The sequence below is a fragment of the Schistocerca americana genome, chromosome 2, assembly GCF_021461395.2.
Source record: "Schistocerca americana isolate TAMUIC-IGC-003095 chromosome 2, iqSchAmer2.1, whole genome shotgun sequence".
In the NCBI taxonomy this organism is placed as follows: Eukaryota; Metazoa; Arthropoda; class Insecta; order Orthoptera; family Acrididae; genus Schistocerca; species Schistocerca americana.
In genome coordinates this window covers 1,042,798,597-1,042,822,940 of record NC_060120.1, presented here as the reverse complement: position 1 = coordinate 1,042,822,940, position 24,344 = coordinate 1,042,798,597, and the positions used below count along the sequence as shown (strand labels likewise).

Below are 24,344 nucleotides of genomic sequence, written 5' to 3'. Positions count from 1 at the left end.
TTCACTTAACTGGGGGAACCATACTGCGCCACACCTCTTCCCTTTGGGAGACCCAGTCAACCAGATCGTCATCTGTGTACACCTTGGTAAAATCTTGGCAACACATCTATAATTTGACAGTTATATACAATACACCCTGATTCTTCTTATTCTAATTTAATGTGAACTACAATGTTCATTTGGTACTTAATAAATTAATTTCTATTTTTTTTATGTTAACTCAGTCTACTCGCAACTGATGCAGTGGGTGCTCAAGGAGATGGGCAGTTTTCCACTTAATACAGGTACAGAACTATAATTGCACCAGAAATTGAGACACTCATTGTCGTGACTTTATTGCATCATTCATCGTGGTATTGCTTTATGGGCTGAAGCATTTGCTCTGTGATAATGCGATCTTACTGACTCGCTGTTTCATTCAGTGAATGGAGGAGGTATAGTTCCATAGGTGTTATTAAGGTAGGTTAGATGCTGGGCTCGAAGCATCTCCAATGGTTAATTTTGCCAGTATAACGAAGGCTGTGCCACATTCGCAACAGTGGTCTCAGTTATGGTAGCTGGGAGATGAGAAGCTGCTCCTGTGTTATCATATGCAGTACCATTAATCAACAACCCATTGACTTATAGTTGTAATTGTGTCACGTCGTATACCGACCTCGCTCATATCAATTACGACAGCCACTTCAGGGTTGTACATGGAGTTTATCCAGTATCCGTTGGAAGTAAGGGTGTGGCGCCAGAATATTGGCTTGGATCAACGTGTGCTCTTGTTTCCCCTAAATATAATTGTACCTCACATACCTTTGTGTTGGTCTGAACCATTTGGATCGATCTCTCTCTGATAATGATGCCGTTTATCTGTCGACATTAACTCGTAACTCTTTCTTTATCTAGAAATTGACATCAAAACTTGTGCTCGTATCTATATATACTTCCCCAGAACTTCCTACTTCATTGAATGAGGTGGACTGTGAAGCATTCGCATTATTTGCTGATACTTGCTACCAGAAACTAGACCAGCACATGAATTCGGGCACTATCAGTGCTGATCCCCTCCACTATAATGTGAGAGAATAACGCAGGGTCTGTTTAGTCAGTGTAGCTATGTGTTGTAGTTCAGCTGTCAGTTCTTCCTGGGCATTTCGAAGGCAGCCAGGATTGTTCTGGCCTATGCACAGCAGCCAATGCTATTACCTGTGTTCTAGATTCCCCTATATTGTCAGCTAGAGATCGCAATAGTGTTCCCGCAGCTACTCTGGTATCTAAAATATTTAGTTACGTCTGTGTCACATTTGGATCATGATTCACAGTCCCCACGGCCGTTTTCACATTTACTATCAATTCTATTGTTGTCTCTCACGACGTCTGAGTGTTATTCAATATTTCCTGCTCCAAGTTTGTCTGTAACATACTGTGCGACTGAATTATAGCTTTATTACAATTTGCTACGTGTATTATCTGCCCCAGCGTGTCATTTAACTGTTGGATATCATCAGTTTTTAGCAACCTTGCACCTACGTCCAGCGTATGTGGTAATAAATCCACTACTTGGCATAACTGATCCTGCAGACGCCCATAGGAGAGACGCAATCCCTGGTACTCTCTTTATATTTCCTTCAATGCTCCCTTTCTTCGGTCTCAGAGTGTAGCTCTCGGAACGTCTCTTCGAGCATCTGTATTTCATTCTTACTTCTCACACATGGTATGTTAGTTTCATCATCCAACGGTGGATGGTTAGGATAACGTCCCCCTGCTTGGAGAACAGTACCTCTCCTTCCAGTTGCTGATTCTACACGGTGCCTACTGCTTCCCCACTGTAACAAGAAATCTGATGCATATCATGGTCATTCTTGGTGGTGACAGTACTCCCAATACACCTCTTGAAAAGATCTGATGCTCGAGATCTACCCATACATATATCATCAGTAACATTAATCCTTCCGCCATGGCATCACACTCTCGTCTTCAGAATGAGATTTTCACTCTGCAGCGCAGTGTGCGCTGATTTGAAACCTACTGGCAGATTGAACCTGTGTGCCGGACCGAGACTCGAACTCGGGACCTTTGCCTTTCGAGGGCAAGTGCTCTATCATTTGAGCTACCCAAGCACGACTCATGCCCCGTCCTCACAGCTTTGCTTTTGCTAGTACCTTGTCTCTTACTTTCCAAAATTTACAGAAGCTCTTCTGCGAACCTTGCAGAACTAGCACTCCTGAGAGAAGGGATATTGCGGAGACATGACTTAGCCACAGCCTGGGGGATGTTTCCAGAATGACATTTTCATTCTGCAGCGGAGTGTGCGCTGATATGAAACTTCCTGGCATATTAAAACTGTGTGCCGGACCGTCTGAGGTACCCAAGCTCGATTCACGCCCCGTCCTCACAGCTTTACTTCCGCCAGTTGGTAGAGCACTTGCCCGCGAAAGGCAAAAGGTCCCGAGTTCGAGTCTCGGTCCGGCACACAGTTTTAACCTGCCAGGAAGTTCACACTCTCGTCTTACTTAATTCCTAACAAAATAAACTCAAGTTCATACATAGCGTTACAAAATACATCAAAACGAATGAACATAAAGCTTCTCATAGTAAGAAACAATATCCCAAACAAAACGAAAAAGTTACATGAACAATACACAACCATTAGCAACATTCCCCTAATGAATCCAACAATTTCTAGATACGCAATGACACAGAATGAACACTCTTGAAATACAGCATAGAAACCTACTCCTCTACTTTCAAGACTTTCGTGTGTATGGCATCTCATGTGTGGCTCATGTGAGCGTTTCCATCTCTCTAGTCCTCCTTTTGCCTTCTAAGATCTTTTCAGGTAGTGGTCTAGTACCTGTAGCAAGAAATCTGAAGTGGTTTTAAAAGGATGAATATGCCCTCTGGGGTATTGTTTATCTGGCACTGGCAATTTAACATCCACCAGCACCGATTTTCCCACAACTTTTTTGTATGGTCCCTGGTACCGTATGATAAATTTCTCTAGCTTACCCTTTGAATGGTCATACGTAAAGTAGTGATGGAAGCTGGCGAAGGGGTGCTGCAGTCTGTGCGCCGGCTGTGATTTTGATGTCGGTCGAGGGCTGTGGTACATGTAAACACCAATCACAATAGTAACACACTGTTTCCCATTTTGATCCGATACACAGCTCAGCAAAATGACCATAGCAACAGGACATGTGACACATAACTGGTGCTGACTCCAAACTGTGACAAAATACGTATTACTGTGTGAACTTCACTGGCTGAATGTCAGCATATTCTTCCATGATGTTTCCACGGAAATGTAAAAGATTGGCAGGTTCTTCAAGTCTCACAAATTCCACTCTGAAGTTTCTATGACAGTCGTCTTCCCCATCATTCCCCTCGCAAATGAATGGGTGGGTAGAAAGAAACCACTATTAGCAGCCCATGTGGGTGACTGCTATGGCAGGTCGTAATGCTTGCTGTGACAGGTCAGGATGCCTGTAGTTCACCAACTTGAACATGGTTGCAGTGATGTGGCGGTGCGTGTGAAGCGGTTATTCATCAATCCATCATGAAAACGGTATTTTCACGTAACGTCTTTTATTCCATAACAAAGTACACAGTGATGACAGTACTGAAAGCTTACTCCAGTGCCCTCTGTGATGCAGCTGGCACAAGCATGCTGATGTCAGCAACGGCCTGCCATATGGGCAGGCAATGGTGGCGGGCATACTGCTGTCAATGTGGCGGCTGTGATGCTGATGTTGGTCCAGCGCTGTGTGGCGCATGATGGACAGCACATGGCGCCTGCAGCAGAGGGCTTGCTCCTGCTACTCAGCATCAACTGCGCTGGGGCATGTGGGACCAAATCTCAATCCTTAGAATAGATGATGACAGTTCACGGCGGCGATGTGTGTCCTCAGAGGCGATGCTAAACAGTGACAGCTTGTGCCTGCACAGGGTGATGAACAGTGACAGTATTTTCGTGCTCAGTGCGGTGACGGCTGGGCAACTACAAGGCCTAAGCTTGAACCATGGTCTACTGGGGTAGGTGTCCAACAGCAGATGACAGTCACCAAGCAGGTGGCCCGCCGGTGGGAAGGCACTAAGTCGGCAACATTCAGACAGCACAGGCAGCGGCCTGCAGCTAGCAGAGCCTGGCTGTGGCAGCTCGCTGATTCACCGCGGCTCGTGGGCTAGCTTGGACTTCCCTCGTGGCCAGTGGCAAGCAATGGCTGAGAAACTGGCAGTATATATGCAAGTGTGATCTGCTAGAGGTTTTGAAATGGCTGCATTTCCGGCCACTACGTCACTACAGGTGTGAGGTATCAGGCATGACTATGGACTACCATGACATCAACGGCCCAGTTTTCCTGTCATGTCAGCTACTAGACATGGCTGGCGGTGCTGTAACTACTTCTTTCAGATGCCCTGAGCGGCGACTTCTGCAATGTCGCGTCAGTATGCCTAGCTATTGAAGCGTCTTGTGACACCTCCCTTGCGTTGTCTTTGTTCTGAGTCAATTACAATAGCCATCCGCTTCGCCAGGAGGAACTACGACGCAATATAATAGGGCATTGCTCGGTATCCCCTGTTCCGTACTTTACAAAATGTCGTTTTACTCTATAAAAAGGCTGTAAACTGCAGGCTGTCGGAATAGCAGTTACTGTCTCCTCTGTCCTCAGCTAAACTCTGCTAAAAGTGAGAACCTGTCAGATTCTTCTTGCCCTGGCCGTGATACCAAGCACCAAATTTCATATCCTACTAGCAGAGTGAAATTAAACTCAGGCTTTTTGCTCAATCACAATCGATATGATTAAAGTTACACAGTAGGCAAATCAGTCGTACTTAGTCTCAAATAAAACAGATATATTGTGGCACTATGTTAAGATTCAAATGGCTCTGAGCACTATGGGACTTAACATCTGTGGTCAACAGTCCCCTAGAACTTAGAACTACTTAAACCTAACTAACCTAAGGACATCACACACATCCATGCCCGAGGCAGGATTCGAACCTGCGACCGTAGCAGTCGCGCGGTTCCGGACTGAGCGCCTAGCCTATGTTAAGAGGTGAAGGCTGAAAGGTGGAATGACTATGTAGAGGGTGCACTCATAGGAAACAATCTTGAAGACTGTATTATAAAAAGAGAAGAGGGAGTAAATGAAAATGAGACTTGGGACAGGATATTGCGAGAATAATTTGGCGGAGCAATGGAAGACCTAAATCGAAATGGGCCCCTGGAGTAGATGTCATTCCCTCAAAGTTATTGAAATTTTTGGGACGGCTTGCCTGTCACATTAGCTTTCACACTAAGAAAATATTTTAAAGACACTTGTGTGGAATGTCCTGACATAAGGATGCGAAACCTGGACGTTAGCATAGCAGGAGAAAGCTCGCCTGGAAGCTGTGGCAATGTGGTTCTGGAGGAAGATTACAAGAACCAGCTGGACTGACAGAAAAATCAGTGGGGAATGGTTCTGCAGGAAATAAAGTAAAAGAAAGATCTACTGAAATTTACAGGAGCAAAACTATTTGGACACTTAATTAGACATGATATTCTTTTACAGAATTTTTCGAAGACAAGTTTGCAGGGGAAAAGACGAAGAGTCGAACAAGAAAATTCCTATTTAAAATGTTTGATCATTGAGATGGGATGTTCTTCATATGTGGAGGCGAGGAGAACTGCTGAAGAGAGGAAGCTGTGACTATAGAGAAAAGGCTTGGCTGTGAAAGAAGAACAAGGATAATGAAAAGATATCATCAACATAGTACGCCGTCAAGATAGACCGATTGCCGTTACCTGGGCTGCAGAATGGATGATCTCGCTACTCGATGACTATCGTTCATTCAGCGAAAAAGTTATTACAGATAATCGAAATGATTGCTCAGTAGCCTTTCCTGGACATCTAAGGCTCAGGACACCTTCTTCCACATGCAGTCTCAACTACTAACACATGTACCCTGTTCGCTAACTGTATTGATCTCGGAAGTTTCTCCGAAGTCCAGCTGAGAAGTGAGAGCGGATTATCTCTCCATGTCCTATTTAAGAAGCTTCGATCCAGAGAAAAACAGTCGACTAACCAAACTGGGTCTTTCTGGATCGAGTTCTGAAGCAGCCATTCTAGACTGTTACGTTGCCAAGCTCTACCAACTTCTTGCCACCAGTTTCACCTCTGATCGTGAAGACAAGCTCTTTTGAAGGCACTGCTTTAACGGAAGTTGGCGTTTGCTGATTATTTGTTACTTATTAATGCCACTACACGCTGACCTAGAAAATTTTGGAGGAAATGCTCCAGTATCTGAGAAATATCATTATGTTATTGTCACTCTCGGTTGCCTGAGTAACACACATAAAATTAATATTCTACTTCCTGTAACTGATGAAAAACAAGGTTATCTAATCAATTTTATCTTTAATCACTTCTCGTATTTAAATCTAAGCATTTATCGATTGCACACTCGTTACCGCCACTCCTACACGGTGTGGGATTAAAGTATTACTGTAATTTGTTGGAAGTACTTTCCATCGCCTTTTTCCTCGGCATTCTCATTCTTTTTTTTTTCTTTTTTAGTCCAAGTTTCATATCATCTACCCGTAAACAAATTTTCTATTTTTGAGTGTCGTGATTAGGCCAAACATCGTTTAGCACTTTAATATGACAAAACTCTGTCAAGTTACAAACACCGAATATATCGAAGATATTATCGATGCTGTCTGGAAAGGCTCGTTTCAGGATAGTAAACTCGAACATAGGATCTACGGTGTCATGTTCAGGCAAAAATTGGTTATCATCGCCAAAGCGGACAGCTTTCACGAGAACAGCATAGAAAATATCACTCGTTTCAAACTTCGCAAAGTTTCAACGGCAGCATATAACTCAAATATGTACTAGCACTCCGTCTTCAGGCCACGAGCGGCCTACCGAGACCATCCGACCGCCGTGTCATCCTCCGGGGAGGATGCAGATAGGAGGGGCATGGGGTCAGCACACCTCTCTCCCGGTCGTTATGATGGTATTCTTGACCGAAGCGGCTACTATTCGGTCCAGTAGCTCCTCAATTGGCATCACGAGGCTGAGTGCACCCCAAAAAATGGCAACAGCGCATGGTGGCCTGGATGGCCACCCATCCAAGTGCCGACCACGCCCGACAGCGCTTAACTTCGGTGATCTCACGGGAACCGGTGTAACCACTGCGGCAAGGCCGTTGCCCGAAGTATAATATGTAACTGGCAAAATTTTCTTTCTTGACTATGATATTCGTCTATAAAATATTACGGTAATTCAAAAAGAAATGAGCCGGATGCTATAAAATGAACACCTCGGAAGGGATTGTAAAACCATAACCCACGGAAGGAGATTTGGTCCTCATAACACCTCTTAAGCTCCAAACTCGCCGCTGGAGGCACATGGACGCACACCCACGTGACGACAGAGCGAGCAGCTACACATGTCGACCGTCCACAGCACTCGTGCTGGAAACAGAGAAATGGAGCCTTCAAGAAAAGAGAAAAGGGGTGTAGTGCAATTCCTGGCAGCAGAAGAAGTGCAGAGAACGGAGTGGATGCCCTCATTATTGAAGACCGGGGTGCTACAGTGACAGCCGTTTGCTCCAGAGGTTGGAGAGAGCGTCGAAATCGCAAGGTACATTCAGTGCTCTCCGTACACTTGTGCCATCATTCGCCGAATTCTTCGTTCCAGCTCTCCTTCTGCCGTAAGGAAACAAACTAAACCTCTTTGCCCTTCTTTTGAAGCCTCCATTTCTACATTTTCTGCGCTGCTGAGTGCAGTGGACGGTCGACGACTGCACGTGCTCACCCTATTGTCTGTCACCTGGATGTTCTAGCTCCCAGTTCGGGGTGCCAGCGCTCTTACAGAAACCACGAATTCTTCTGTAGGCATTGGCATTACGATCCCTTCAGCGGTTTTTATTTTACAGCCTTTGGCTCATTTCTTTTTGAATGATAGCAATAAGGGTGCCGAAACGTAAGGAAAGCCGGCCATTTCATCCCTTTCTTCGTGCTAACCAGCCAGTGAATAGTTTCATCAAATCTGCCTGAACATATTAAGTTAGAGACAGAAATAACTGAGCGATTGCGTTGTGACTGACTGCGAATACTGCTGTGTTTCAGAGCGGAGGTGAAATGCACGGTTGTGCCGTTCAGAGGCGACACTTCCAGGGCGTCCGATGTGAACGTGAAGAAGCAGTCTTCCAGCAAGGGGAGGCCGACAAGCGTGCGCTGGAGCAAGTCTACCAAAGACATCACCAAGCAGTGGTAAGTCAAGTCCTCTCCCATTGTCTATCGTACGTCAAAGTAAATGGAAATATACACTGAGGTGATAAAAGTCATGAGATAGCGTTAAGCCCATTTACAGATAACGGTAGCATCGCGTACGTAAGGCATAAAAGGGCAGTGGACTACCAGGGCCGTCATTAGTACTCAAGTGACACACGTGAAAAGGTTTCCGACGTTATTAGGGTCGCACGATGGGAACTAACACAATTTGAACACGCAGTGGTAGTTGGAGCTAAACGCATGCGTCACTCCATTTCGGAAATCGTTAGGGAACTCAATATTCCGAGATCCACAGTGTCAAGAGTGTGCCAGAAAATACCAAAAATTTTCCGTCATTGCCTCTCATCACGGACAAAGCTGTGGCCGACAGACTTCACTTAACGACGGAGAGCAGCGGGGTTTGCGTAGAGTTGTCAGTGCTAACAGACAAGCAACACTGCATGAAATAACCGCAGAAACGCTTGTGAGACGTACGAGGAACGTATCCGTTAGGACAGTGCGCGCGAAATGTGGCGTTAATGGGCCATGGCAGCAGACGACCTACTCGAGTGCGTTTGTAAACAGCACGACATCGCCTGCTGCACCTCTCTTGGCCTCGTGACCATATCGGTTTGACCTCTGACGGCTGGAAAACCGTGGCCTGGTCAGATGAGTCCCGATTTCGGTCGGTAAGAGCTGACGGTAGGGTTCGAGGGTGGCGGAAACCCGCGAAGCTATGGACGCAGGTTATCAGCAATGAATGCACTGTGCACGCTGGTGGTGGCTCCATAATGGTGTGGACTGTGTTTACATGGAGTGTGCTGGGTTCTCTAGTCCAACTGACCGATCGTTGTTTAGAAATGGTCATGTTGGGCTACTTGGAGACCATTTGCAGCCATTTAGGGAGTTTACGTTGCCGAACAACGCTGTGGCTTGCCACTGGGTCACAGATGTTCGCGAGTGGTTTGAAAAGAACATTCAGAACAACTCGAATGAATGATTTGGCCACTCAGATATCCCGATATGAATCCCATCGTACATTTATCGGACTTAATAGAGAGGTCAGTTCGTGCACAAAATCCTGCACCAGCAACACTTTTGCAAATATTGACGACTACAGGGGTAGCATGGTTGAATGTTTGTGCAGGGGACTGCCAACGACTTGTTGAGTCCACGCCACACCGAATTGCTGTTCTACGTCGGGCAAAAGGAGGAGCGACACGATATTAGGAGATATCCCGTGACCTTTGTGAATTCAGTGTATTTACCTCCTCCTTATGTGTCAACCTTTGAGTCTGCTGCAGATTGTGATGGATTGCTGTTAACCCCTCTTTATACCAAAGTGAAGACTAGGGAACGTGCAACAGCAAACGAGAATTCTCTGTAGTGTAAACAGTAGATGCGCGTGCGCAAGCTGTAGTCGGTCGCGAGCGGTGCGGATCCGCTGATTGTTGGCCTTTTTTTCAGTGAGCCATGAAAGGAAGTTCGCGTCCTCCCCACTTCGGCGCTACCAGTACAGAAAACATTCGTCTGCTATTTTGTCTATCTTTGTTGTTGTTGACGAAAGTTTTGTGACTGATGGAGTGGTCCGAAGAAAATGTTGCAAATAGAAGAATGTTAGAGGAATATAGATATAATATCTGACGTGCACGAAGTGAATAAGGACAAGCTTTGTGATTCTTTTTATTAAGAAATTACCTTGAAAATAAACAAGTGCGAATATGTATCAAGTATGCTGATTAGAATTAAAAATATACGGCAGCTGTTGTTACATGGCTGATGTATGATTATTATGTTATAGATATTTTATGATAAATAGAAATGGTTTACCCAGAATCACGCGGTGTGCCCTCGAACAAACTAATATAGAAGATTTTATCAAGTAGTCTATGTGACAGGTGGTTTTATATTTCACAGCTCATTAATCGTATCGTATTTCATTCGCATTTTCTTCTTGTGCGTAATATAATAAAATCCTAGAAGCGCTTCTCGTGCGTCACTACAGAAGTCAGAAGCTATCTTATATAAAACAGCTTTACAACGCGAAACTGTTATTAGCGTAAATGCCTCCGGTTGCAAATAATCAGGGTGTAAATTGTAGTCTTCCTCCTCGTTGATTTGGTGGAAAGTAGTATTCTGCTTTTAAATTTCCTCATTGGGTGTAATGGAAAGGCGGCGAAAAATGTTAAAGGCGTTTGATTCCAACGGAAAAACTGTTGTGCGCAACGACTGTGGTATATTCAAAAAAAGAAACGGAATGCACCAATCGATCGCAAATCCAATCTGTGTTCTATTGCAGATCTGGATTTTAACTATTGAATAGATATCTTCAATGCGTTTAAACAGGCCTATGGACTCGTTCAGTCTAGTGAAAACATTCTTCACTGTACGACTTTGACACGTACGTTAACTTGGCTATTGTGATTTGCGTACAACTGGTCGCTAAACACGTTTTCCACTCTTACTGAATCAAACGAAACGACAAACGTAATTTACTTGGGAGATGCGTATCGAAGTCACTGTTTCCAGCAGTTTCTGTGGTGGGTAGTTCTCCTGTTCATTAAGAACTGCCAGTTCCGCGTCAGTGTCACATTTTCCGAGCCAGTATCATTTTGCCCACCCCCTAAACCATCGTGCACAACAGTTGCAATATCTTGTATACCATCGTCTAGTTGCAATAAGGCCTGGCATTTTTACACACACACAATCGAACGTCGAATTCGGATATAATATCCTACGGTACTTACAGATGTCGTCTCAAGTAGTCACGCGGACAGAACAAAACGTATCTCTTCAAGTCTCACACAATGTCAATAAGGAGCATCTCAGGTGATGGTACTGGAAAATGGAGAGCATCAAAAATTATTAGTGTATATTGGGTAACGGGAAGTGTGTGGAGATGGGAGTTGTGAACTTTCAACAAACATTAGAAGTGTAGCGTCAGTGCAGGTTGTTGCTGACCACACCATGATATCCGGAGCCGGTACTGCAACAACGTGACAAAAGCCATGGGATACCTCCTAACATCATGGCGGACCTCCTTTCACTCGCCGTAGTGCAGCAGCTCTACACCGCATGCACGCAACAAGTCGTTGGAAGTCTCCTGCACCAGTATTGACCCCTTATAGGAAAATCGGAAATTTGTGGTAAGGACTATGAGATGGAACTGCTGAGCTCATCGGTCCCTAGGCTTACATACTACTTCATCTAATCTAAACTAACTTACTCTAAGGATAACACATACACCCATGCACGAGGGAGGACTCGAGCCTCCGACGGGGGGAGCAGCGCGCCCCAGAACGCAAAGCTGTGCTGCGCGACTCCCATTATACCTACGCAGCCGTCCACAGCTGCTGAAGTGTTGCCAGTGCAGGATATATGGACGACATGAGATTTTGATAGCTTCTCAAAAATGTTCGAGGGATGGATATTAATCTATTAAATTTCGTTCATACTTCCACATCAATTAAATTCCTTCCACTGACACTTCAGCCGCGCAGTATCCGACCAATAATAGGTACAATGATAAGATAGCTCTGAGGAGATTTTATTTTGTGATATGCTATAATACAGCATTGCCAGCCTTTTGCGGTCTATCTGAGATGGTAGATGTCTAACCTCGGGGAAGTGGCATCGGGATGAGGTTTGTACATCCGTAAAACAACAGTCAGCGCTACGCGCGGCATTTTATTTTGCACCGCTGCGGTACGCGCCTGCGAGTTACAGACGCTGGTAGGCAGCAAAGAGATACGCTTACAGACGCGCCGCCTGTGGCGAAGGTGTACAGACATTCGATTCACTTATCGATGGATGTTCGGCGGCGATGACACCATGACGACTTCTCTGCAGTTTAATTATCCCAAGAGCTTATCACAGCCAGGCAAGTCAGCTGTGCAAGTCAGGGCATAGCATGAACTACAGTGATGTGAAGATTCTAACATCCAACTCTTCCTTTTGGGATTCTGTTTCAAAAAAGCTATACAGATTAGATTAGATAATAATTTAATAAATAGAGATGTTGTTGTTGTGGTCTTCAGTCCTGGGACTGGTTTGATGCAGCTCTTCATGCTACTCTATCCTGTCCAAGCTGTTTCATCTCCCAGTACCTACTGCAGCCTACATCCTTCTGAATCTGCTTAGTGTATTCATTTCATGGTCTCCCTCTACGATTTTTACCCTCCAAACTGCCCTCCAATACTAAATTTGTGATCCCTTGATGCCTCAGAACATGTCCTACCAACCGGTCCCTTCTTCTTGTCAAGTTGTGCCACAAACTCCTCTTCTCCCCAATTCTATTCAATACCTCCTCATTAGTTATGTCATCTACCCAACTAATCTTCAGCATTCTTCTGTAGCACCACCTTTAGGAAGCTTCTATTCTCTTCTTGTGCAAACTATTTATCATCCATGTTTCACTTCCATACATGGCTACACTCCATACAAATACTATCAGAAACGACTTCGTGACACGTAGATCCACTCGATGTTAAGTTTCTTAATTTGGACAAAGCATGGAATCCGGCTTTTGGAAAATTAAACTGCAGAGTGGTCACGGTGTCATCGCCGCCGAACATATATCGATAAGCGAATCGAATGTCTGTATGCCTTCACCACAGGCGGCTCATGTGTAAGCGTATCTCTTAGCTGCCGATGAGCATCTGTAACTCACAGGCGCGTATTCCCGCGGTGGAGCATATAATGCCGCACGTGATACCGTATTCCATATTGTTGTTGTTGTTGTTGTGGTCTTCAGTCCTGAGACTGGTTTCATGCAGCTCTCCATGCCACTCTATCCTCTGCAAGCTTCTTCATCTCCCAGTACCTACTGCAGCCTACATCCTTCTGAATCTGCTTAGTGTATTCATCTCTTGTCCTCCCTTTACGATTTTTACCCTCTCCGCTGCCCTCCAGTACTAAATGCCTCAGAAAATGTCCTACCAACCTTCTTCTAGTCAAGTTGTGCCACAAGCTCCTCTTCTCCCCAATTATACTCAATAGTTATGTGGTCTACCCATCTAATCTTCAGCATTCTTCTGTAGCACCACATTTCGAAAGCTTCTATTCTCTTCTTGTCTAAACTATTTATCGTCCACGTTTCACTTCCATACATGGCTACACTCCATACAAATACTCTCAGAAACGACTTCCTGACACTTAAATCTACACTCGATGTTAACAAATTTTTATTCTTCAGAAACGCTTACCTTGCCTTTGCCAGTCTACATTTTACATCCTCTCTACTTCGACCATCATCAGTTATTTAGCTCCCCAAATAGCAAAACTCCTTTACTACTTTAAGTGTCTCATTTCCTAATCTAATTCACTCAGCATCACCCGACTTAATTCGACTACATTCCATTATCCTTGTTTTGTTGATGTTCATCTTATATCCTCCTTTCAAGACACTGTCCATTCCGTTCAACTGCTCTTCCACGTCCTTTGCTGTCTCTGACAGAATTACAATGTCATCGGCAAACCTCAAAGTTTTTACTTCTTCTCCATGAATTTTAATACCTACTCCGTATTTTTCTTTTGTTTCCTTTACTGCTTTCTCAATATACAGATTGAATAACATCGGTGGGGGGGAGGCTACAACCCTGTCTCACTCCCTTCCCAACCACTGCTTCCCTTTCATGTCCCTCGACTCTGATAACTGCCATCTGGTTTCTGTGCAAATTGTAAATAGCCTTTCGCTCCCTGTAGGCACTTCCATAATATTCATCAAACTAATCATGGACCTACGTGGTCCGGTGACATGGGGCATTGTCGTCCATAAAAAGTCATCCTTGTTTGGGAACATGAGCAGCTGCAGATGGTCTACAAATAAACAAACATAACCATTTCCCGTCAATAATTCAAGTAAACACAGCCGACGCCATTATACAGCCGCCACCAGCATGCACAGTGCCTTGTTGACAATTTGGGTTCATGGCTTTATGGGGTCTGCGCCACACTCTAACCTTACCAATAGCTCTTACCAACTGAAATCGGGACTCATCTGACGTGGCCGCGGTTTTCCAGTAGCCTGGGTTCCAAGAGATATGGTCACGACCCCAGGAGATGCGATGCTGTACCGTCAGCAACCGCCCACGTGTCGGTCACCTGCTACGATAGGTCATTAACGCCAAATTTCGCCGCCCTGTATAACGGGTACGTTCGTCATACTTCCACGTTGATTATTGCGGTTATTTCACGCTGTGTTGTTTGTCTGTTAGCACTGATTACACTACACAAGCGCTGCTGCTCTCGGTCGTTAAGTGAAGGCCGTCGATCACTGCGTGGTCCGTGGTGAGAGGCAATGTCTGTAATTTAAATTCTCGGCACACTATTAACACAATGGATTTCGGAATATTGAATTCCCCATCGATTTTCGAAATGGAATGTCCCATGTGTCTAGCTCCAAGTATCACTCCGCTTTAAAAGTCAGTTAGGTCCCGACGTGCGGCCATAATCACGTCGGGAACCTTTTCACATGAATCACCTGAGTACAAATGACATCTCTGCCAATGCACAGCCCTCTTATACCCTGTGTACGCGACACTGCCGTCATCTGTGCATGTGCATATCACTATCCCATGACTTTTTTCATCTGAGTGTATAACTAGGTGCCTGGTACATTACGGTAATCCTCTCTCACAGTCGGTATGCATGCACGTCCGAAGGAACATTGCACGGTAATCTGAAATAACACGGACACTGCAATGTCGTATTTATCCGCCGACACAGGGGGAGCGACTTTCAAATAAGGTACCTGCCCTGTACGGGAATATACATAATGGATGTATGAGTACACGTTGTAGACATATGGTTGGCGACATGTGGAAGTTCGGATCTGGCCGTGAGCAGTGCTCGGATGTCCCAGCCTGGCACAAATTTTCATTCCCCTCATTCCATTGTACAGCTGATGGTTGTCCAAGTTCACAGCTGCGAATACATTTCGTGTAAGACAGAATCTGTTCTCGTCTCTAAACAGAACATTGCGCCATCTGTCACTGCATCAGCGTCTTTCGCCGTATCAGGGAAACAGAATTGAAATGTTTGGGGAGCGGTTCTATTATTGATAGTGCAACTCTCACGGAATGCTTCCTGGCGGTTTTAGCTGGCACTCTCTTTGCAGAATTGGTCCTAATTTGTGCTTTTAAGTAACAAGAATTTTCACAGTCAAGAAGAGGGCGAGGCCACACTGCAGCGAATGGTTAACTACCGGAGTAGTGGACAGACCTAGCTCATGTGATGACAGCGCATTTGGGGGTAAATGATCTGTAGAGGAGCAAGAATAATAGTGGGCCTCTTCAAACAGCTTTCACGGCAAAATAAAGCGCGATTTACGTATGGCGCAGGCATTATGTCTGGTACTGTGTAGGAATTAGTACTGGAGAGGCAGGATCCCATCGGCACAAAGCGCTACGGGTTAAATGGCTGTGAGCACTATGGGACTTAACATCTATGGTCATCAGTCCCCTAGAACTTAGAACTACTTAAACCTAACTAACCTAAGGACATCAAACAATACCCAGTCATCACGACGCAGAGAAAATCCCTGAACCCGCAGGGAATCGAACCCGGGAACCCGGGTCGAGAAGCGAGAACGCTACCGCGCGAGCTACGGGTTATTTCTTATATCCTAGTAAGTGGTGTATCTGCTTTAGTCAAACCAGGTGAATTACAAGCGGCCTTGAAAGGACGTCCATCAAAATCCTTGTGTCATTCCATTCTTCTGATTACCTCATAGACACCACACAAGCTGAAAAGCGAATCTATTGGAGGGTTCACTTCGCCACTGTTCCTGGGTCCACTCACAAGCAGGAAGACATTGTATTGCCCGAGCCACGCGGTGACTATGATGAAAAGATATGCCGCTAGTAAGGGGACTGATGGCCATAGATGTTGAGTACCATAGTGCTCAGAGCCATTTGCTGCTAGTCTGAGCATATTGAGCAACCCTCGAAGCTTACGGCAGGAGTTCGACTAGAACGCGCGAGGCAGGACTAGTACGATATCATTGTCCAGCACAGGTAGTGTGCTGCCCTAGGCTCTCCCAGCAAGGTACCTATCTTGACACAAGACTAAAACCTAAATCTGGAAAGACGGACAGGGATCTGAACCATTGAGACATTGGAAATGTATTTGTATCGGCGTCTCCTGCATGCACCTTGGATACTGAAAACATCAGAGGTCGAGATTCTTCATCGATTGACAAAGCAAAAACAACTGTTACATATTACAGAATAAGGAAAGACGCAATAATTGGGAATATTATGAGGGGCGAGAGTTATCAGTTGTTACAGCTTAGAATCGAAGGAAAGACACAGGGCAGAATGTCTTTTGGAAAACGGAGAAACGCCTGCCCGAAAGACATTGGAAGATGGCATAGTTATACATGAAAAGGGCCTTTCCATGTCAAGATCAGCGCTAGCTAAATGGGTCGTCGACCTTCGTTGGGAGATGGCCTATAAGATAACCAACAGTACACGTCCTTACTTCATAAACACTTGCACACTCCTTCTCACATGTGGTCGTGCGGTGTCCTGTTCAGTATACAATATGGAGTTGCCGCAGTTGTTTTTACTACATAGAAGAAGAGATTGTATTTCTATCTGATGGAGTGCCTAAACCAACATACTTAGCTTTTGTTTGGCTCTACGCTGAACAGTCAAGACAGACAGATTTCTGTCACCACGGTACTGTCTGACACGCACGCAACCTTATCGTTAGGAAAGGTTACAGCTTACAGAAAACTCTGGGTTTAGCGACTCAGCACTGCAGCGACAGTCTTCACCTGCCCTTTGCAACATGAGCTAGCTGTTTGTGGTTTCTGGTAATGGAGGTCGACGGAATAAGCAGCACCGTGCGTTACGGCAGAGGTATCGGTCGTCCCTATTATTTTCACACTGCGTAGTACATTCCGAGCTCGTAGCTTCTTATGACCCTCTGTGTCTTATCCTTAATATGTTGATGGAGATGAGTTTTACGGAGCAATTATTTTACTTAAAGTTTCATCTTTTTATTGGCCAACTAGGATCACGTATCAACTTCAGTTTCTCTCTTTTCTTTGACGTTCCCTATTTTTCCAGTACTCCTTGCTCGTCTGCACCTGTTGTTTTTCCCTTGTTATGTCCATTTCTCATTTTTTTCTGCATTGAAAGCCTTCTAAATTTAGTATTTATGTTCTTAAATAACGTTTCTTTTATTTCCGATTCTTTGATGTTATTTATCCTTGTTTCTTTAATCCATGTTATTATTTATTTCTTTTTCCATAAATACAGGAATATTCGTGTCGTTGACAGTTCTCATTCATTCGGTAGAGATCTCCAAAGAAGATTAAACTTCGCTTTGCCATTACTTATTATATTTTCTGTTTTCGTAGATTCCTCATTACTTCTCATTTAGCATTACCTGTAGTTTGTATTGCATTATTTTTCTAATAATCATTCTTTCAGATCCAGCTTATAGTTCATCTTTCAGCATCCACATGCATAAAAACATTCTGATCTTTCCTCTGTAGTACAATATTTTAGTCGTCTATTTCAAGATATAAGTTTCTTGTTGTAGATATTTTTTGCGAAACCATAAACTCTTTCCACTTCATTAACTTCCAGATATAATGACATTTTTCTAGTCCATAATTCTGTATCCTTTTTCTATGATATTTAAAGTTACTAACTCGCAATGTTTTTCCTTTTGGTGGTTCTGTGTATTCTGGTGCTTTTCTTTATTTGTAAAGTGTTTTGTTTGTTCAGATTACATTCTAAGACCAGTCCCATTTGCTGTTCTTTCCAGGAGCTTTTTTTCAGTGCTTCTGCCAGGATTTTTGAAAATATTGCAAAAGCCAATAAGTTTGCTTTAATACCATATCAGTTTCTTCCCAGAATTACTGTTCCAATTTTGTGAATTTTGAGTTCCAAATTCTAGATCTTTGCAATTTTTCTGTATAACACAGTTAAACTGGAGACGTAATACTTATTATTATTATTATTATTATTATTATTATTATTATTCCCGGTGCAGAAGTCCGCCGTAAACATCGACATGCACGCGAACATCAGTGGAATATTTGGAAGACTTTTTTGATGCACGGGGCGTGGGGAATCTCTGTTGGCATCCTGTACAGCGCTAGGGGGAATTTTCCCACACCTGGACAGAACGTGACACTGGGGAATGCTTACATGGCACACGACGTGTTTCCGTGACTTCACCGGAACTTTTCTGGTTGTTAGTTTGCAAAATTTGGTCGCATGGATGCTGTTGTTATCGGCTGTAGAAAGGGCTAAACGAACGACGATGCCTCTGAGCGAGTAACTGGCGAAGTACACCGCAACTACGGCGCGAAGTAGCTAACATGTCTGACTATGTAACAGACTTGTACTCTGAAGCCACGAAATCAAGCGCCTTCAGCTACACGCATCCGTGTCGCGCCTATGTGCTTTCTACTGTCATTTACCCATCTACTATTTCCTCGCCTTCTCTTATGTCTATGTTGTTTTTGCTGCTGTTATTGTTGACTTCAGTCTGAAGACTGGTTTGAAGCTACTCTGCATGACTACTGTTACCAACATCCATTTGAACGTGCTTACTGCCGTCAAGTCTTCAAGATTCTCACCACCCCCCTCCCCTCCCCCGTCTCCGCTTCCCCGCCACAGCACGCCTTCTGAATTTCAAAGCGTGTGTAGGTGTGTAGTAATCAACATGGTCAACATCCTTCTCTAGATCTACAACTGCTATAAATGTAGTTTCCCTTTCTTCAGTCAATCTCCTCAGATAACGTGTATTGCCTCGCATGTTCCTACGTAGTGGGTGTTAGGGGCATAAGTACAGATATTTTTATTGGTGACTGTGGACAGTGTACTGAACAACATTACATCAGTATTTACTTCATTTGCAGACTAATTATTACAGCTACTAGGAGTACTATGTTTATAGGTTCGGTGGTACCCCCACGTATATGAAAGACCGAGCCATTAATGCTTATTTTCCCTTGGGCAGCAGGTCAGGTGTTGAACTGTGGACACGTGGACGCAAAATGATTTGTCTATAATAATAAGTCTATACTAGTCCACTCAGTGGTACAGTTACGACCGTGCGAAAAACATAGGTAGTAAATTATGTGAGGTGGGAGTACTGTTATACGCAGAGTAACACACTGAAGTAGATACATATTAATATGCCAATGATGCCAGTATCTGCACTTTCACTCCTAGCTACCTGTATCCCCAGAACCAAAGTTACCTCCGCCAAGCTCAGCTTCTACAAGTCTTCCAGTTCCTCCGTAAATAAATCGTGCCAGATTCAGACATATACCGAGCGAGGTGGCGCAGTGGTTAGCACACTGGACTCGCCTTCGGGAGGACGACGGTTCAATCCCGCCTCCGGCCATCCTGATTTAGGTTTTCCGTGATTTCCCTAAATCGTTTCAGGCAAATGCCGGGATGGTTCCTTTGAAAGGGCACGGCCGATTTCCTTCCCAATCCTTCCCTAACCCGAGCTTGCGCTCCGTCTCTAATGACCTCGTTGTCGACGGGACGTTAAACACTACCCACCACCATCAGACATATACTGATGATTCGGTAATATTAACGTTTGTTAACACGTCCCTTCTTTGGAATTGGGATTGTTACTGTTGTTGAAGGTTACTGTTGTTGAAGTCTGGCGGCATTACACATGTCTCATACACTGGTGACCACAACATTACAACCGCCTGAGTAATAACGTGTCGGTCCACCTCTGGAACGCGTTTATAGTAGCGGTTCAACATAATATTGATTTGGCAGGTCCATGGTAGATTTCCGGAGGTATGTGACACCAGATGTCTAAGAAAAGGTCAGGCAGTTCCCGTTAATGACAGACCGGTGGCTTGTAGGCTCAGAGCTGGCACCTAATAGTGTCCCAAATGCTTTCCATCGGTTCGGATCCAGCTAATTTGGTGACCAAACATCAACGCAGATCTGCAATTTACAAACTTTTTTTAATATACGGCATCTTAACTTTTTTCAAATGTTCAGATGTGTGTGAAATCTTATGGGACTTACCTGCTAAGATCATCAGTCCCTAAGCTTACACGCTACTTAACCTAAATTATCCTAAGGACAAACACCCACACCCATGCCGGAGGGAGGACTCGAACCTCCGCCGGGACCAGCCGCACAGTCCATGACTGCAGCGCCTGAGACTGCTGATGTGTGAACATTATTGTTCTTCTGTATTATTATTCATGAAACTGACAGCCCTGTACATTAGTATCAGATTTTTGTGATTCAAATTCCACCTTGTTCTTACATGTCGCGACATTTTAAGGAGATCTCGGCTAATCCCGCGCGGCTTAACTTTTTTCATTTTTTTCCTTCTTTCACCCTTGGATCTCTGAATTAGTTTTAATACATACAGTCTTCTTAAAAACAATATTTTGCATCGGATAATTTGCCTTTGGTATATGATGGAAATGCCGTGTGGCTAGGGCCTCCCGTCGGGTGGACCGCTCGCCTGCTGCAAGTCTTTCGCCACTTCGGCGACTTGCCTGTCGATGGGGATGAAATGATGATGATAAGGACAACACAACAACGAGTCCTTGAGCGGAGAAAATCTCCCACCCAGCCGAGAATCGAACCCGGACCGTTAGGTATGATATTCTGTCGCGCTGACCACTCAGCTACCAGGGGCGGACTTCGACGTATCCTGATTATGGACCACTCAGCTACCAGGGGCGGACTTCGACGTATCCTGATTATGGACAAGTTTCGAATCCACGAAGTGAAAAGTGTGAAATTTAATTTTCACGTCGTCAGTTCGCGGCGTCTGGGAGACACTCATGTCGGAGCCGTAATAGCAAAAAAATGGTTCAAATGGCTCTGAACACTATGGGACTTAACATCTGAGGTCATCAGTACCCTAGAACTTAGAACTACTTAAACCTAACTAACCTAAGGGCATCACACACATCCATGCCCGAGGCAGGATTCGAACCTGCGACCGTAGCAGTCGCGCGGTTCCAGACTGAAGCGCCTAGAACCGCTCGGGTACCGCGGCCTGCCCCCGTCAATAGCACAAACTTTCGTTCTTCCACTATCAAACGAGACCAAGAAAGAGTCGTTGTGCTTATTTTTAGGCGTTTTCTTGAAGTTTGAAGTTACCTGCTGTTTGTTTCCGCGGGGTCGCCCCTTCATAACCAGAATCGATTTTAAGGATGTTTTAAGTTGACAAAAAAAAGTGCTTCAGTATCTGGATACGTAACCATAGAGGAAGATACTCGCCTCCCTTGCTTGCTATAACATGTCCACAATCTCATTTCGGTGCCTTGAACCACTTGGGAAGTCAAATATTTTCTTCAGTCAGCTGTCAGCAACGGATATACTGTATGTATCAGGAAATTCAAGGCACCCGGCTGCATTGTAACAAGATATTAAATAGTTACTGATTTCGGTCAACGACCATCATCTGCCACCTCAGTCAATGTTAGAAGACGGAAAAGGCAACAAAAATTCAATGTACAACACCTCATAAGGGCACGAAATACAAAAATGTAACTTACGAAAAATTGACTACTGCATGCCACATGTTAGTCAAGTTGAACCATACAATCGCATTAACTGTCAGTTTCATGAATAATAATACAGAAGAACAATAATGTTCACACATCAGCAACCTTCCTCCACCACACACAGCAGGAAACTGGCCATATGTAGTCAGGACATAACGTGAGTAGCCAAAGCATTTGTAGCCTCAAAGACAAAACCAAGAAGATATCGAGTCCATTTAAATCATGACGAACCAAGATAATTTTAAGTTGAAAACGACCATAATTACAACAACTACAGAACATTCGTAAGAAAAATATGTACAAAGACTACAAGTATCAATCATCAAAACAAGTTTCATTTTTTGCCCTATCTGTTTAACGGACGTTACAAGACAATGTGTAAATAATATCAACCATGACAAAGACCTTAGAAACATAATTAAAAAGACTGCCAATTCTAGGTACAATGTATAATTCAGTGTACCACATGTCCTAAAAGACAGGGACACAAAATAGTATTAAGGTTGAGAGTCGTTCTATATTACTGAGAACTGCTTCATCTTTGATATATGGCAACTGATCAGGGTTAAACAATACAAGGTACACAGTGTTGCAACTCAGTAACTTAATAAAGGGTGCCTTAGGGATAGTATGCAGAAGAACTGTCAAAGAAAGCATTACTTCATGTCCATACGTGTGTCTAAAATAATTAGCACACACATCTAACTTATAGTCAAACAGGAGCTATATGGAATACATGTGCCCAGAGGGATCAATATACAACATCCAAATTTGTTAGCTCAATGACGCCAGACAAGTAACAAATGGGCTTACAAAAGTTATTCAAAGCCAAGGAAGAATCATGAGCATCAGGTTTAGGCAATTAAACATTGTATTGAATGGGACTAAGTGTGTGACCAAAAAATGGATAACTTGAAAATTTAAAATAAAATATATAAAAACAATTTTCAGCCAGTAAAACTCAAACATTCTGAAATAACTTATAGATGATGTTGTGCAACAATGATAGAAAACATTAGCGCAGCAAAGACCAACATACCTCAACTCCAATACGCCATACAGCCACCACAAAGAAATCCTATTAAGTAGTGCGATGTAACATTTCATGTTTTAAAGAAGGGACACAATTGAATAACATAAGTCGTCAGTATGACTCGTATGTAATGGTATCAGAGAAATAACAAATACAAAAAAGATAGTGTATGATTGAATAATCGCAAAGGCATCCTATAATTCCCTCCACCCCCTCATTATTAAACTCATATCTCAATTATTTGTTCTTGTGTTTCTACCTATTGGAACATGTGATGCATTGAATTATACATTGTACCTACAAGTATTAGTCTTGTTTTCAAATATTTTTTCATGGCTTATAGGATTTACATTATTGTCATTTAAATCCCTACTAAGCAGATGGAACAAGAAAATAAAACTTTTTTGATAATTGGTCCCTGTGATCTTTACACATTTTTTACTTACGACTGTTCTGTGACTGTTGCGCCGGCCGAAGTGGCCGTGCGGTTAAAGGCGCTGCAGTCCCGAACCGCAGGACCGCTACGGTCGCAGGTTCGAATCCTGCCTCGAGCATGGGTGTTTGTGATGTCCTTAGGTTAGTTAGGTTTAACTAGTTCTAAGTTCTAGGGGACTAATGACCTCAGCAGTTGAGTCCCATAGTGCTCAGAGCCATTTGAACCATTTGTGACTGTTGCAATTATGGTTGTTTTTATCTTAAAATTATCTTTGTGTGCCATGATTTATATCGACAGGACATCTTGGTTTTGTCTTTGAGGCTACAAATGCTTTGGCTACTCATACTATGTCCTAACCACATATGGCCAGCTTCCTGGTGTGTGTGGTGGAGGAAGGTTCCTGGCGTGTGAAAATTGTTGTTGTAAATGCCATTGTATGGTTCAACATGACAGGCATGTGACATGCAGTAGCCAATTTCTGCATGATACATTTTTGTATTGTGTCTTTATGACGTTTTGTACATTGAATTTTTGTTGTCATTTCTGTTCTCTAACGTTGACTCAGGTGGAAGATCTACATCTAAATCTATATACATACTCCGCAATCCACCATACGGTGCGTGGCGGACGGTACCCCGTACCACAACTAGCATCTTCTCTCCCTGTTCCACTCCCAAACAGAACCAGGGAAAAATGACTGCCTATATGCCTCTGTGCGAGCCCTTATCTTATCTTGGGGTCTTAACTTATCTTGGGGTCTTATCTTATCTTGGGTTCTTATCTTATCTTGGGGTCTTTCCGCGAAATGTAAGTTGGCGGCAGTAAAATTGTACTGCAGTCAGCCTCAAATGCTGGTTCTCTAAATTTACTCAGTAGCGATTCACGAAAAGAACGGCTCCTTTCCTCTAGAGACTCCCACCCGAGTTCCTGAAGCATTTCCGTAACACTCTCGTGATGATCAAACCCACCAGTAACAAATCTAGCAGCCCGCCTCGGAATTGCTTCTATGTCCTCCCTCAATCTGACCTGATAGGGATCCCAAACGCTCACGCAGTACTCAAGAATAGGTCGTATTAGTGTTTTATAAGCGGTC

At 43.9% G+C, this 24,344-nt stretch overlaps 1 pseudogene; it reads right to left on the bottom strand.

Moving 5' to 3' along the window:
• Window positions 1-7,069: 7,069 nt before the first annotated feature.
• On the bottom strand, window positions 7,070-7,187 carry LOC124597669 (annotated as a pseudogene).
• Window positions 7,188-24,344: the final 17,157 nt, after the last annotated feature.